This window comes from Chinchilla lanigera, unplaced genomic scaffold (genome assembly GCF_000276665.1).
Source record: "Chinchilla lanigera isolate Chin_1 unplaced genomic scaffold, ChiLan1.0 scaffold00072, whole genome shotgun sequence".
Lineage (NCBI taxonomy): Eukaryota > Metazoa > Chordata > Mammalia > Rodentia > Chinchillidae > Chinchilla > Chinchilla lanigera.
The window spans coordinates 2,781,662-2,798,450 of record NW_004955473.1 but is presented as its reverse complement, the minus strand read 5'-3'; the positions used below and the strand labels follow the sequence as shown (position 1 = coordinate 2,798,450).

Sequence of the window (16,789 nt, the reverse complement as noted above, 5' to 3'; positions counted from 1 at the left end):
AAGCACTGTGAGCACAAAGCAGTGGCTATCTTAGGCGCCTCTGAGAACAAGAGCTTCGAAGGGCTCTCCTTGAACATCTCTGAGTTGAGCATGGCCAGGATAATCTTCAGCCACCGCCTGCTGTCATTGCCGTTGCAGGGAGGATGCTGATGGGAAAATTAGGCCCTGGTTCATAGGCACAAAGACACTCTGCTGAAAACCCCTAGTTAACGTCGAGTCACGAGGCGCCTGGAGTGCTGCAAAGGAAGCCCTGCTCCAGGGAAACATAGCAGGAAATCACCGACCCATAGAATTAACAGCAACCTTGAGAGGTCAGGGAATCCATCCTCTCCACCCGCACCCCAAGGCGGTACCACAAACAGAGCCCACATCTGGGATTTAATAGCTTCCAGGAAGAAGGCTACCTCACCCCTTCCCCCACAGACCAAAAATACATCCCTCTCCCCGTGGACTTCCCTGCACTTGGTTACACTGCCCAGAGCTCCACCAGCTCAAATTCATGTGGGTTTAACCAGGGCCATATTTTGAAATGCAAATAGGCCACAAAGGGTGAAAGCCATGGCATCCTGAGCACCTGGACAGAGAGCTGCTGTATGGAGGGAAAAGGGCTTTGATGTAGTGTGGGAGATCACACCGGGGCTAAGGTCCAGGAAAGGGAGTCAGCGCTGGGGGTGGGGTGCCAAGGACAGGTGAGGGGGTTGAGGGAGGGGTGCCCAGTCTGAGGAGGGGGGCGGAATTTCTGCCTATGTGGCAATCTTGCCTAGGGCAAGTGCTGACACGGACCATTCCAGACAGATGAAATCGCTCCTATTTTTAAAGTCCTCCAGACAAGGAGATGCCACGGGATTTTTATTATGAAAAAAAAATTTCTAAAGAGAGAGAGATGACAGCAATGCTTTTTCTAACACCGGAGAAACATTTCAGTCACGAGGCCTAGATTCCATCATAGACTGCAGTTTCATTGCAACTGATTCAAGAAGCTCAATGTTTTGCTTTTTTCCTTCTTCATTTTTATTCTTATTTTCCACCAGGACACTTCAACCTCCTCATCGATGCTGCCGCCTTCCATGTGTTCGTGTACTTAAATGTTTCTGTAGGCATGAAGAATAAATATATAGCAATACTTGTAAGGCTTTGAGTCCAGGGTTTCTTTTTGCTCTTTTCCTTAAGATGCCGTAGCATGTTTATAAGAAGTATCCCCTGATTCTTCCATTCTTCCATTACAGTAAATGTTGTCAAATGGCTCTAGAAGCCTTTGGTATTTATGCACTTGGAGGTCAGGTGCTCATGGGGCTCATGCTCCCCGCCCCCAACCCCGCCCCCAGAACAGGCTTATTTCCCTTGAATCCTCCCTACGATGAAATTGGCCAGCCTTGTGGAATGAGTTGTGTAACAGGTATGGTCTTGATTCTGTTTCAACATGTAGTTTTTAATTTTTTCTGCCATTATGATCCAATGCCTCAATTTTGATGTAATGATTATTTTTCTCATGATATCTCCTTATGTACAACTGAGTTATTTTTTTCTGGACTTCTAATTCTCTGCACAGTTGATTGCTCTTGTTTAACCTAGCACGTTTCAACACTCTGATAAACCTCCTTCCTGGTTGCTCTGGGGGTTAAACAACATAATTTACATCAAGGTCTTCCTTCTGTGCCTGGCACATCATATGACATGAGCGATGCATAGAAAAATACAATGAAATGAATATATTTGTGACAGTTCTAATTGTTATTGTAAATGTACAATTTAATTCAATTATGTATATCAAAAAATGGTATGAACAGTAAAAGCATGAGTTGTTTCTAGGAAAAGTAAGCTGATCTGTTTATAAAAACTCAATAAGAGTGAATCCTTAAACAATATACTGTCAAAGTAGTTTTGGATGTGATAGTGGTAAAAGACTGGAATAGACAGTATATCAAAATCTGAAAGGATTGTGTACCCGAATTACTTCCCATGCAGCTACATGTGTTTTCTGTATTAAAGCAGCCAACATGAAATCACAGATGATGCATAATGGATGTGATTTAAGAAAGACAAAGGGGAGTGCAAGCAGAGGTCCACACTGAAAAAGAAAGTGCCCAGGCCTTACATAAAAAATTGACATATGAGCATACAGGTACATTTTATGTTACAATAAATACAACGGTCTCCACTTTAGCTAATTATATTATTTAACTGCCAAATAACGTCTGTGGACAACATTAGAAAAAGATTCTAACGTTGGTCATGATGGTGCATGCCTATAATCCCAGCACTCCAGGAGGCTGAGGCAGGAGGATCACAAGTCCAAGCCCAGCCCTGGCAACTTAGAGAATTAGCAGGGACTTCTCTCAAAATAAAACTGAGCTAGGGATATAGTTCAGTGAGAAGACCCTGGGTTCAATTCCTAGTACTTCTACCCCAAAAGAGATTCTAATGTATCCACATACTGATTGCCAGAAAAAAATTACAGACTATAATACAATTAAGATTTCAGAAACACATAGACAGGAAACAAATAAAACACATTATTAATGATAGCCTAAAAGTTACTTTTACTTTTTTCTTATATTCATTGTATTTTCCAGAGCAACACAATTGATATTATAAAAGTAAAAAGACTAATATCATACAAAGTATCTTATAGATAATTCTCTTTTTCCCACTGTTGACCCTGATATTCAGAGTACTATTATGCTGTCCTTAGGAGATTGCACTCAATGTCACAGATGATAATCACTCATTCTCCTCTACAGTTACAGGTCATTTCTTTAATCCTCAGACTTCTTAGTCAGAGAGACTGCATAACAAAATACCACCAAGGGGCTGGGGATTTAGCTCAGCGGCAAAAGTGCCTGCCTGGCAAGCGCAAGGTCATGAGTTCGGTTCCCGGTACCAGAGAAAAACCAGAAAAACCAAAAAAAAAAAAAACACAAAAAAAACAAAATACCACCAACTAGCAACTGACAGAGCGAAATCAATTTGCTCACACTTCCATAGGTTGGGAATCTGACACGAGGGTGACAGCATAGTCAGGTCCTGTCAAAGGCTCTTTTCATGGCTTACAGATGGCCACCTTCTCCCTATGTCTTCACCTGAAGGGAGGTTAAAGACAAGGAGATCACTTCCTCTTCTTGTAAGGCTACCAATTCTTTTGGATAAGGACCCCATCTCAATGCTCTCCTGTAACCTTAAGTACCTTTTAAAGGCCCTCTCTCCAAATATGCTCCCATTGTGGGTGCAAGCTTCAACACTGGAATTTTGGGAACACACAAATCTGTTCATAGCAGTGCCCAAACTTGATGGTCATTTTAGTTACCATACTTACTCTTTATCATTTTTGGCTGTTCTCAAACACTAAATATACTTTTTAATAATGAAAATATATGAGGCATTTTGGAAAGAATGCATCCAGTTACAGAAAGCCAAATGGGAGTTCCAAGAATGTGCTGAGCACCGGCAATAAATATGAAGAGGCCGAACATCATGGTGGCTGAGAAAGTGGGCTCTAGGGCCAAACATACCTGAGTCTCATTTGACTCTTCTCCCTATATACAAGTGATCTTGGGCAGGATCCTTCACTTTGCAAAGTCTCAGTTTCCTCAATGGTGAAACGGAAGGGTCAGAAGCCAGGCACAAATGGCTGCATATTACCTGATTCCATTTGCTTGAAATATCTAACATAGGGAAATCCATACAGGCAGAAGGTGAATTAATAGTTTCCAGGGGCTGTGGACAAGGTGGAATGGGAGGTTACTGCTAACTAGTATGTGGTTCCTTTTCGAGGTGATAAAAATATTTGGGAATTAGACAGTTGCAATGGTTGTACAATGTAGTGAATATATTTCAAATCATTTAGTTACATAGTTTAAAAGGATGAATTTTTTGGTAAGTGCTTTGTGTTTCAATTCCAAAAATGGTTACAGTGAGTAATTTCTATGGTGTCTGGCCCAAAGGAAGATCTCAAAAAGTGTTGACTATTAGGAAATAACCATTTAATTTCTCAAACAAACTTGGATAATTTGAGGGTGATAAGGACATTAGTAATATTTATATTGTCACAGCAGGATTGTCATGGATAAACCCAGATGTATGGCTGCCTAACCATTAGCATTTGGACAACCTGTAGGGTCTGTTGTGACAGAAGCAGTATTTCTTTGAATATTCAAGATCTGGAATATTAGGGATCACCTGCACCGCTATTAGTCTCTTCTCATAAAACCAGTACCTCCTGATCATTTCTCCGGTGGCAACTGAATGGGTTACATTTTGGTCACTTTTACCCTGTAATTCCACATTTTCAAAGTAAAGCTCAGCTATAACAGGAAACAAAAGCCCAAAACAGCACAAATGACAAGAACAGTCTACGGCCATACCACCCTGAACGTGCCTGATTTTGTCTGATCTCGGAAGCTAAGTAGGGTCAGGCCTGGTTAGTACTTGGGTGGGAGACAAGAACAGAGAACTGCTTCACCAATCTTAACCGTCTACTTGATAAACACTTTGAAAGCCAAACCCCTACCTATCCTTTAGCCTGTGTTTTCTCCATTCTTTCTCTTTTTTGAGTTCCTTTTGTTTTTCTGATGTGATTTTCACTGCCTAAACTCAGTTTAACTTTGATACACGTGCCTTTGTCCTCCCGTACATGCCTTTTCGTTTCTGTGACATATATAATTCAACACATTATCGAGCACCTGCTCTGTGCCAGGTACTTTTCTAGTCTCCTGGGAGACTGCAGTGAAGAAGACACAGTTGTGACCACAAAGGAACACATAGGCTTGCAGCCAAAGCAAGCCCATCAATGGCTTCTGACAGCTTGGCAAATGGCCTTTGCAAAGGTATGTACTCAAGGGGCAATATGAGTTCACACCCAGAAGGCAACTAACCCAAGACAGGGGTACAGGGATTTCTAACGGAGGGCCAAGTAATCAGGATTACGCAAGAGTTGGAGTCAGCCATGTGAAGAAAAAGAAAGGAGCAGGTTCACTGAGGCAGAAGAGATTAGAAAACCAGGTGTGGACAATGAACCTGCAAGCAGTTTGGAGTTGCTGAAGGACAAAGGGTGCTTCAGTAGCTGGAACAGTGGGCTGGGGCCTTATATACCAAGAAGGGCCCGAAGGTAAGGGCAGGATGGGAATGGGAATAGCTGAATGACTCGCAGCGGGGAATTGGCATGGTTAGAGCTGTGGTTTAGAAATATTAGCCAGGAAGTTGTTGGGGCATAGCTTTGCAAGCTATGAAGTGTGCATGAACCACCCATGGTTTTGTTAAAATGCAGATTTAGGTTCAATAGATGTGAGGGTGTCACCATTTGAGAGAAGACTGTCGCCTGAACTAAGGCAATAGTGGTGACAATAGAAAAAGGTAAGATGTGAGACATATCTCCATAGTGGGTGCAGCAGAACTTAGGTAGGTGAGACAAAGGAATAATCCCACATATGCTTGGGTTTCTCTTTGCAGGCTTTAGAGGCTAGTTCCCCTTTTCCCCTCTGCCAGGTTGAGGCTCTCACACACCCAAACTGAGCTTAGCCTTCCTTTTTGACCAATAAAGGGGATTAAATCTAGGATTGTGAGCTACATCTGCAGCTCTATCTATCTGTCTGTCTGTTTATCATCTATCTATATACTTATGTATCTATTTGCCTATCTATTTAAATTTTGAGACAGGGTTATTATGGTTTACATCTACAATGACCCCAGCCCCTAATGCCTCACATGTCTGGGAGGTGTGTGCCTCATACAGGCAATATGGCAGACTTGTTTTTAGGAAGGGGAGTCTAATCAGAAGAAGCTGGGCACTGGGAGTGTGACCTGGAAGGATGTGTCTCCCTCCCCTGCTCTCTACCCTTTACTCTCTGCTTCTCTACTGAGCAGTTTCTCCTCTCCTATGCCCCTCCGCCGTGAGGTCCTGCCTTGGAGCCAGTTGAATATGGATCGAAATGTGAGGCAAAAGCAACGTCTCCTCCTTTCAATTGTGGCTGTTGGGTACTGTGCCCAAGTGATGGGAAGGTGATTAAGACAGGGTCTCTCTGTGTTTCTCAGGTGGGACTCAAACTTGCAATCCACTGGCCTAGGCGTCCCAAGTAGCTGGGGTGACAGGTGTACATCACTGCCCCTGGCCTAAGGCTATGTTTTACAGTCTTTTATACCTTCACGCACATCCCTGCCACTTATTTATCAACTGGCCCACTGACCGCAGCACAGCAAGGCACTGTCGAAGCAGCTTGCCTCCATCCCACCCACACCTTGTTACCAAATTCTTCCCACACTGACCTTTCCACCCGTAGGAATGCTGCAACATTCCTCACCAATCTCTGCACATATTTGAGCCCGTGGTTTGCCACTCCCTACTCTGCAGGTATGAAAAGAAATTCAGGGCTTGTCGTATCTAAAGCTAACATAAACTGATAAAATGTCCCTTTGACACCCACCTCTGATGTGTTCACTATTTTCTTTTATGGTCACCCACCTGGCATTTTCTTTACTGTCCTTGGAGGGTCTTCATGTGTTATTTCATTTGCAACTGACCCCAATCACTCATCCAGCACAGGCCCAGAACCAGTTATATTCATCACAGAATGAACACATTGCCAGTCAGCACCTTTGCACAGATACACATCCTTCACCATTGTGAACCAGTTCCTCTTGGCTACTCTTCTCACTAATTTCTGTTTCTCCTTTGACTCTTCAAGTGCTGAGCTCCAAATAGCATTTTGGAACCCAGAACCATGAGATCACTCTGTGGAGAGGACTGGACTTACACTAAGTGGAATTAGAAATTCTGGAGTTGAACCAGGGATGTAGCTCAGTGGTACAAGCGCCTCTGTGCCACACACAAGGTCCTGAGTTTGATTCCCAGTACTAAAAAAAAAAGAAAAGAAAAAGAAAAAAAAAGAAATTTTGGAATTATTTCTGCATTTTGATACCAGTAGGTAAACTTCGGGCTAAGCATGTTTTCAGTGTTGCTGATTTAGTCTCAGGTGTAAACCTCAGTGAAATCTTGTTCAGTATCTTGATATATTCTGTCACTCCAATCCTTCTTTCTGTTGATGAATGGCAACAGGTGTGCACCTTACTTCCAGAGAGCTTGGACCCTCGGAAGGCAAGCTTTCCTTTCTCTCATCATCTACAGGCTACATCCAGAACCCCCTCAGGATCAAGCCTGGGACTGTTTCACTTTTTATTAAAAATGAAAATATTCTGACATTTCAAGAAAACGGTCGCATTTTGTATATTTGCCAATACAGTCGGAGCCAGCCAGTTTTCAATAAAGCGAAATAATTTCAGTAATTTGAAAGCTTGCCCTACAAAAACCACACAGGGAACTAGCAAAGGGAGCTTCTTTAGGGCAGGGCAGAAAAACTTCTTTGACCAGGTTATAACCCTTCTGGGGGGTTTAGCTCCTGGTAAAAAGAGAACTGCCTAGGGCCTTGAGAGGCTAATTACCAGGTAGCAGCAGTTTCTTCCAAAATGGAGCTCTCGCTGCAGGCAGTTTGGGCTTTTAGCATCTGGTGGAGAACAAGGTACAGTTACACATCAAAGAACAAAGAGTAAGTAGGAAGCCAACCGAGGCCCTTTCCCCAGAATGAGCAGGACTCTGCCATAAACCCTGGAGGGAAGCACAGTTTAACTGCGTACTTAAGATTCCCTGGTGGGGGTAAGCAGAAAGAACAACCATTGTAGTTGTTTGCACACACGGTGAAATTCACACCAAATTACCACTGCTTTTTATTTGATTTCTGAAAACATAAAGCAGTTCAAAGTGCTGCATGTGTGAAAGATGGGAGGCTTCAAGTTGCTTAGGATTAACTGCTCAGAAAGATTTCCAGTCCATGTGACTGTCCTGCAGGGTCCCTGGGAGTCAAACTGAACAGCTGCCTGACCACTAACCCTTTGCCGTCCACCATGTTGGTATGGTGACATCAAAGTAGGAAGAGAATTCTAGAATTAGATTACCTGAGAGGTGGTATTTGCTGGCGGACATCCTTCCAAAATCACAGGGAATGATCATGTGTCATTGCCAGAGGCAAGTTCCCTGGCAAGTCCCCTGGCAATGATCTGGATAAGTTACATCTGGCTCATACTCTTTGCTAGAGTAGTTGGAGGGTGTCTAAGTGATTCTCACCAGTCAGCATTCCCCTTTCTACTAAGGGAAAAAGCAAAAAGCCACAAGAATACCACCCTAATAGCAATCTTGCCCTCCACTCCTGGGACACTGAAATTATCATGCCTATACTGGAAAGGCTGTTGCAAAGTGACAGTGTAATAATAGCATTCTCAAGACAGTGCTCCCAGTCTTGTCGAAATTACTAGCTGCCCTGGGTAATTAAAACAATTATAATTGTTTGTTTCCATGTAATGCTTTAGCACTAAATCCATGTGGTGTGCATGATGCACAACCAGATTCTAAATGGTAGTTACATTTTTCTTTTAAACTTGAAATTGAATCTGTATACGTCTAGCAACAGCACAATGGAGACAATTAGAAATTACTCCCTCCAACCCGCTTGTTTTATAAGTGTTGGGATTGAGATCCAGAGCAGGTAAGACACTTGCCTAGAGTCTTTCAGCAGGTGAATAGCAGACCCGGGAATGGAACCCAGGTCCTCTGGCCTCCCGTAATAGGTTCATTTCATTACACCATGCTGTCCTTAAATACGAAGGAAAGACTACTATCTAAGTACATGCAGGATAAGAAAGAAATAAGCACCCAATTCTTGCATGTGGTGCTGAGGATGGAGCCCAGGGCATCGCACATGCTGAGTACACACCCTATCATTGAGCTGTACCCCAGCACGACACTTAGAGTTTGTTCTTTTGATTCACTCTTTCTGCTCATATTCAGTGTGTTTGCCTCCTGTTGTCATCTTTTCTTACCTTTGTTTTGTTGGCTGTCTTCTCTCTCCTGCCTATTGCTAGGGTGCCGCTCCTCACTTCCAGTTCCTGCCTCATCTTTCCTGAAAGCAAGTTTGCTCCATTTAGAAAGAGTGTTCACACGGTCGCCCAGCTGGGCTGTGAGCAGGTTGGGAGCCACTGTGTCCTGACAGTGGTGAAGTTTCACAGGAACTCTATAAAGAATCCCTTAAGGAATAATGCCTTCTCAAATGTCTGCCTGATCGGAATCCTACTACCCAGTGTATTTGGGTTACCATGGAAAATAGGTGTTAGCTACAAGAAAATCTTTTTGAACATGTTGAGGAAACCATCCCAAACTAAGTGGAGTTGGAAAGTGCATGTGGAATTTTAGAATCCACAAGAAAATAGTATTGTGATGTATAAAGTGTACACCAAAATGTAGAATCTGTGATGGATGGGATTGTAGTTGAAATTAATTTCCTTTTTATCAGAATTTTTGAATATATTTTTAAATAACTCTGCTGTATGGTTTATGAAGCGGTTATGAAAAATTGGGAAACAAACTGCCAGGTGAGCTGTCACTCACGGGGATCTCCCTGCCATTATTCATCTCAGTTTCCCACCCTTTCAGCGCCGTCATGCTGGCCAGGTGTGTTCGCTTGTCAACATCTGTGGGCTACACTAAGGGACCAGTTCTGCCCTCGAGCAGGAAGCCTATACAGGGCCTCTTCCTCAGTCTCCACTTGGCTCCTGGCCAAGCTCCACATTTGCAGCAATCACTTAGGACCTGTCGTTTCACTGCTCTTTTCCTACCCAGACGTCTGTCTGAGTTCCTGACCCCTGTTACTCTGGTTTCGTCACTTGACTTCTCGCTGCGTGGTACTGATTTGGAGCTATTGTGACAACCTCCTCTTAGCTCTGCTCTCCTCTTGACTGATCACATTTGTCACGTACACACACAGTAGGTGCTTCGTAATGATTTGCTGAACTGGAGGCTCAGCACTATAACTTAACTCAGGCCTCCTTGCAGCTTTTTGGCCCTTTCCTTCTAACCCACACTGGCATGAAGCCACCCATGTTCTTAGGGCTAACTCACAAATGTGAGTCTCGGAGTAATCTGGACTCTATAACCAAAGGCTAAGTGTCACATGTCCTCCTCAGTCTGGCCTACTCTGGGGCTGGCCCCAGGTTGGGGACCTCTTCCGTCTTCCTGGCTCAAGGCTATTTCAGTATGGCAGCTCTATCGTTCGGGTACGGAGCACAACTGAAAGCAGTTGTCTGGGATTTCCTAGTTGTACCTGGGTGCACGTGCAACCAAGCACTTTTTTTTTTTTTTTTTGCGGGACTGTGTATTGAACCCTGGGGACACTGAGCTATATCCCAAACCCTTTTTATTGTTTAATTTTGAGACAGGGTCTCACTAAGTTGCCTAGGATTGGCTTGAATTTGTAACCATCATACCTCAGCTCCCCAAATAGCTGGGATTACAGGCCTTCACCCCCATACATGGTACTCAGAATATTTTTGATTATATATCTCCTTTGACACATCTAAAAGTTTAATGTACAAAAAATAAAGAGAAAGCATGGTTTAACTTGAAAATTGTGGGGTGGCAGGCAACCTGAAAAGGGGGTAGTAGAAGGATTTGCAACTTATAATCAATCTTTAGTGGGAAATGGTCCCAGGAGATACTAAACTTTGTCTTAAAATTACTTGTACACGCCCAATGCTAGCTTTTCCAATACCTTTCTCCTGTAATTGCTTAAGTGGAATTATTTGTGCAGAACGATCCAGTTAAGCTGACTCATTGCTATTTATAAATCAAAACCAAAGATAGTCCTCTCATCTGCATGTTGAATTTGACATTTACTTTTCCCAATTTAGGAGGCTCTAATCCTCTTTCCTCCCAATACAGAAGCAAATGAACATGTTCATGGTGGTGTCCGCAGAAAGACTCGGGGATCCCTCATAGATGATTAAGTGTGGGGGTGGTCTCTCCTTTGTTGTTATTTAGAAGAGCTCAACGTAGGTCATTTGTCATTTCTGAGAACCCCATTTTTAAAGGTCAGTGAAGGCTTACTGTGGCCACAAACTTTTACATGTGTACAGGGAAAAATCCTTACTGTAATACATGAAATGTTTGTGCCACATCTCTCCTGACCTAAGATTTTATTTCCTAGAATGTTTTATCAGCAAACTGACATTTTATCAGTTATCTCATTCTAGCAGGGATTAGCTGCCTGGCAGCTGAAAGCTAGAACAGAATTAATTCCTTCATTGAGTCAACAGATATGTATTCTGTATTTATGATGTTTTGGGTTAAGTACCAACTATTCAATAGATGTACTTTGCCTTCACAGATTTAATAGAACTCACCGTGTTCTTTTGGACTCAGTCCCACACACTGAGAGCCAAATAACAATGTTTCTTTTTGGCTTCACATAATGCTCGACACTGCATGCCTCTCTAACCCTGTCCATGTCTCTGAGTCATTTCCATTGTCCATCAGCATCATGAAAACTCTCTGGGGGCTCTTGCAGGTCCTGCCTCCCCAGGTAGTTTTCCCTACCAGCTGCTGAACATTTTCTATACCACTTTTGCTTAAACACATGAGAATTATTTAAGGTGTGAAATGCTCAGATAGCTCCAAGACGGTCACTCTAGGAAAAGGACTTACAAATGGATAAAGTGATCAAGGGCATGGGTTCTTAATTTTTTTGTTTTACTACTGCATATTAGTTACACAGAATGATGGGTTTCATGCTGGTGCAGTGATACATTCATATAACTTACTTTGATTGTTTTTACCCCCATACTCCCTTCTCCTTTTCTATTTCATCCTCCTGCTTCTCTAGTAGTCCTCCTTCTGCTTCCCTATCATCTCTTTTTTTAACCCTAATTTTTTTCTAGGTCCCACCTATGAGACGAAATGTGCAATATTTTCTTTATCAGTCTGGCTTATTTCATTTAACCTGATGATCTCTGCTTGCATATATTTTCCTGAAACTGACATGATTTCATCCTTCTTTATGGATGGATAATAATCCATCGTGTGTGTGTGTGTGTGTGTGTGTGTGTGTGTGTGTGTGTGTGTATAAATTTTCTTTATCCCTTTATTTGTTGATGGACACCTGGGCTGTTTTCATAGCTTGACTCTTGTGATTTATGCTGTAATAGACATGGATATACAGGTATCCCAAAGCATGGTGATTTTTTGTTTGTTTGTTTTGTTTTGTTTTGGTACAGGGAATCAAACTCAGGACCTTGCATTTGCCAGGTGGGTGCTTATGCCATTGAGCCATATCCCTAGCCCAAGGGTGATGTTAATTTGAGAGTACACCCATGAGTGTATAACTGGATCAAACGATAGGTCAAAATGCACGGACTGTAAACCCAAAGTGCCCAAATCAAATCCCCTTTGTACTACTTACTAGTCTGGAACTTTGGGCAGATTCACCTCTCTTCCCAGTTGCTCATCTGTCAAATAGGAGTGCTTAAAGCACCTACTATATTGAAAATTTCAATAAGTAACACATGTAAAATACTTGAGGATTTAAACTAGCTAATATGAGTAAAACACTTAAACTAGTGCCTAGCACGTAGTGAACATTCTTTTCACATATATCAACTCTTATCAGTATTATTTAGGTTGGAAAAGAATTGAGCCCTGATGGTGGGTTCATGTGCAAGGAGACTGATATTTGAAGGCAGGTGCCTAGAGTCTCTGTATATCACTTATTGTTGCTTGGAAATTCTGGCTCTGCCGCTTTTGAGAGGAGCTCCCTACTTTGATTGCTTTTGCAGGAAATGGATCTTATAGAGCTGCAGTTTTTTTTGTTTTACTACTTTTATGAGCAAATAGATTGTATGTATTTATCATGTACAAATGACATTTCAAAATACGTATGCTGCATGGAATGGCTAAATTGAGCTAATTAACATATGTATTGCCTCACATATTTATCATTAGGACAGTTTTTTTTTTTTTAAAAAATGAAGTTTCTTTCATTTTTTGGGCTTTATTCCAAAGCAATATATGCTCATTAAAAACCAGGGGAAAAATATACACAAAAAGGAAGGAAGATAAAACAAAGTGCTGGTAATCGCATCCATCAAGAGACAGTCAGGTGGCTGGGGATTTAGCTCAGCGGCAAAAGCACCTGCCTGGCAAGCGCAAGGTCGTGAGTTCGGTTCCCGGTACCGGAGAAAAACCAAAAAAAAAAAAAAAAAAAAAGAGACAGTCAGTGTGAGGGTCTTAGAGTAATGTTTTCCAGATAATTTTCAATACATGTGACATAAAAATACACTTTTGAAAAACTTAGTATTACGTTATGGATATCATTAGTTTCTGTATACGAAACTACCTTGTTGGACATGTAAGTTGGGCATGTAAACCTTTTAGCTATTGCAACAACACTAAGATAAACATCTTAGCACTCAAAGATGTACATCCATCTTTATACACAAGTTCAGCCTTTTCCTTGGGATACCTTTCTCCAGAAATCAAATCTCCCCAGCTTGTTTAGGTTGTTCTTTGTCTTATTTTTGAGACTTATAATTAAATACTAAAATGCTTAAACTTTCATGACATTTTAAATTAAGTACTGAAATAGGAATACAGTTGTGGGAAGGATTTATGACAGTGATTGTCCTTGCTTCATAAGGATTTTCCAAACCCAAACTGGGTATCAGAATTCAAAGGCAGCAGGCTGTAGGAGAGAGAGTTGGGCCCTGCAGTTAGCATTTACTTTTAATTTCTGACTCTGTACCTACTTGCAGCTGTTTATGACCTCGGGCTCATATTTGACCTTGGTGAAACTCCATGTCTCCATATGAAAAAACCCCCTTTATGATTTGACTCCTGCTTGTCTTTCGTGTCTCAGCTCTCAGACACCCTCTGTCCTCAATTTTAAGATTCAGTCAGGCTAAGTAACTCTGCAGGCCTATCCCTGCTTTTTCCTTTGCCTGAACCAACCTCCGCTTCTGCACCCCACCCCCCTAACTCTCCAGCACATGCCTAAATAACTAGCACTGATCACTTAGGGCTCAGGTCAGACATCACCTTCTTCAGGAAACCCTACTTGACCATGCCCAATGCGTGCATGAACGCACGCACGCACGCAAACACTTCAGTTTGCGTTCATGCTACTCACCCGCTGTACCAGGAAAGCTATCCCTGTCACTGTCATTTGTACCCTCCACACTGTCATGGGAGTACTCATTTCCCTCTCCTATTCAGCCTTTAGCCTATGAGTTCTTGCAGGAAGTGTGCTATTTTCTATTTATCTCCACATCCTCAATAGCCACACAGAGCATGGAAGCTATGAGCACTCCGGGAAACTTGCTAAACCAGTGATCAATGAATGAAGGAGCATAATCATACTTATCTCACAAACGTGCTGATGATCACCGGGAATAAGGTAAGTGGAAATTCCTGGAATATTATTAGGTCAGGAAATGGTATCTCGTAGCTTTAAAGGGAACTGACAGCAACTTTGTGAGAGAGCTCTTTCCAACGTTTGAGATGGTCTGAGTGTGAAGATCTGGAAAACCTTTGTGTTTGTTTAAGTCTGTTGAAAGGTGAATTTCGTCATCACCGGAGGAATCTCCTAGGACAAAGGACCTTTTGTTTAAGACAGCTAAGCCAGGCGATTAGTGGTGAGCAGCAAAGCCTAAGTGCTTCCAGGGCCTGGGGTCAGCTCACCCAGACAGACCTCCCCTTTGGAGCCCCACACCTGGGACCCAGAAGAAAAGGAGGAAGTGGGGAAAGAGAAAGGGAGGGAACACAGAAAAAGAGAATGGAATAAGACTCTGTATGGGGAATAATTGTAGCTTTTGCACAGCAGCTGTGTTTAGAAAGAGACAAGCTATACATCAGAGCTCCACAGCCCCCAGAGAAGTGCCTCCCAAAGGCCTGTCACCTTCCGTTCTTTCCAAGCAGCACAGTTTTATCAGCTCTTCCCAGGGGTGCCTTGCTCTAGTGCCTCACTGGCTACCTCTGCTACCTCCTGCGGTGCAAATGAACTCTGAGGGTGGATCTCTCAGCAGCAGAACCGGTCTAACCGACTGTTTCTGTAGTTCTGATGGTGTGGCACAGGCTGCAGAGTGGCACCTTGTATTGCAAAGGCTAGTACTGCTCTCTGCTGCTGGGTTGGCAGGTTTCAGGCCATTTTAGGAAATGGCTGGACCAGTCCACAGCCACCTCCCAGGTGGTTCTGCCCCTCAGGTCAGACCCTTTTAACCCCAAGGCATTGGACTGGGCTCAGTGAGTTTGAAGAATTTCTCCTTCCCGAGTTGTAGCTGACAACTTCCTTGTCTTAAAGCACAAGTTAAGGCTAAGTTCTTAAGAGGGTAACATATTGTATTTGTGTCTGTGACAGGTTGAAAAATGACACAAATCCGGGGTAAATGGCCTTCGAGAAGAAACAGCAAAAGTCTATAGAACCCGGGGTAATCTTGCCCCCTAGCAAAGGAGCTCCTGCTGCAGGGTAGGGAGCCTCCTTGGCCTCCCTAGCACCAGGACACCAGGCAGGCCTTGGGCTAGGATGAAAGGTGCAGGATGGCAAGCCTCAACTAACTGAAACTCTTCACACAGATTCTCACAAGTGCAGACTTGAACGAACACCAAACTGCCACCCACCTGGCTCTAAAGCCAGCTCCCCGGATTGCCTCCCCCAGTGCTTCAAACGTTCTTGGGCTTGGTTCCCTCCTCCTTTCAGCTGTGGGGATGGGAAGAGAAAAGGCAGGGCAGGGGCGGGGGTGGGAAGGCTGCGAGCCAGGCCTCTCTGATGGAGCAGGAAGGCAGCCTGGCAGCCAGGTGACACAGAAAATGAGGGGCCCCCAGAGGGGTGGAATGGGTGGCACCCAAACCACACTTGGCCCATTGCTCAGCCTGGCATTTGGCCAAACAAAGCACAAGCACTTTCTTTCTTTTTCACTTCAATTTATGTCCCAAATCAACAAACATTCAGATGTGAGGGACAAAGCGAATTCAGTTTAAAGGGAAGCATTCATCAGGCAGCATGGGCCCCCTGCAATGACAAATAAATCCTTGGCAAAGAGACAGCCCACATTGGCTGGGCTGGGTCGTTAGGATCCCAGGATGATTTTTCCGAGCTGGTTTAGAAGCTCCTTCACTGGGTCTTCTCTGTGCAGGGAGGGGATGGTGGTGAGCTGATCTGATCAAATTGGTCTATCGACGAACATCGATTAAATGCTCAGAGTAGGTTAGGACGCTTGCAACTAGAGAATACATCACGAAGTCCTGGAAACCAAAAAGCTTCTCTGCAGTAAAGCAATCGCCCGTGAGTTGACTCATAAGCCTCCTCCCTAAACAGAGAGCAGCCAGCCTTTTGAAGCTAGGTTTGTGGTTTGAGCCCCAACTCAATTTCTGACTTAACTAGCAGCAGGATCTTCGATGTCAATCACTCTATGCCTCAGTTTACATGATCATTAAAATTAGAGAAAAATGTAACATTTTGGGCCTCTTTGGCTCAGAATACTGCTGCTTAGACATAAGTATCTGGATGTACTAATACAGCTTGTACTCACCCTGTTCTTTTATATATGTTCATCTGTAACAGTCTCATGGGGTGAATACTAATATTACCCCCATTTTTCACCTGAGAAAACCCAAGTCACAGAGAGCTTATGTAACTACATTAGATTTTTGACACTCGCTTATTTGACTGGGGTGAAGATTGTGTAGGATTGTACATGCACAATACAATTACAATATAACCTGCCAGTAGATACTATTCATGATAATTCTTTAGTAAAATTGTTTTTATCATTATCCGTGTTGGCATTTCCATGGGTAGTGACAATGGAGTAGTTGGTAATGTCGTTAAATGCAAAGGGCTAGGCTATTTTCACTGGCTTTCTTAAAGGACGTCCTATAATATTTTAGGTAACTCTAGACAGTTATTATGTACCCTGCTGAATTAAT

The 16,789-nt window shown here is 43.0% G+C and overlaps 1 long non-coding RNA gene across 2 annotated transcripts in view; it reads left to right on the top strand.

Moving 5' to 3' along the window:
- Window positions 1-4,930: 4,930 nt before the first annotated feature.
- Window positions 4,931-16,789, top strand: part of LOC106150347 — an 80,440-nt gene continuing 68,581 nt past the window's right edge. For both annotated transcript variants that reach the window (XR_001237110.1, XR_001237111.1), the window contains exon 1: window positions 4,931-5,104. This is a non-coding gene — a long non-coding RNA (uncharacterized LOC106150347). The remainder of the gene's footprint in view (window positions 5,105-16,789) is intronic.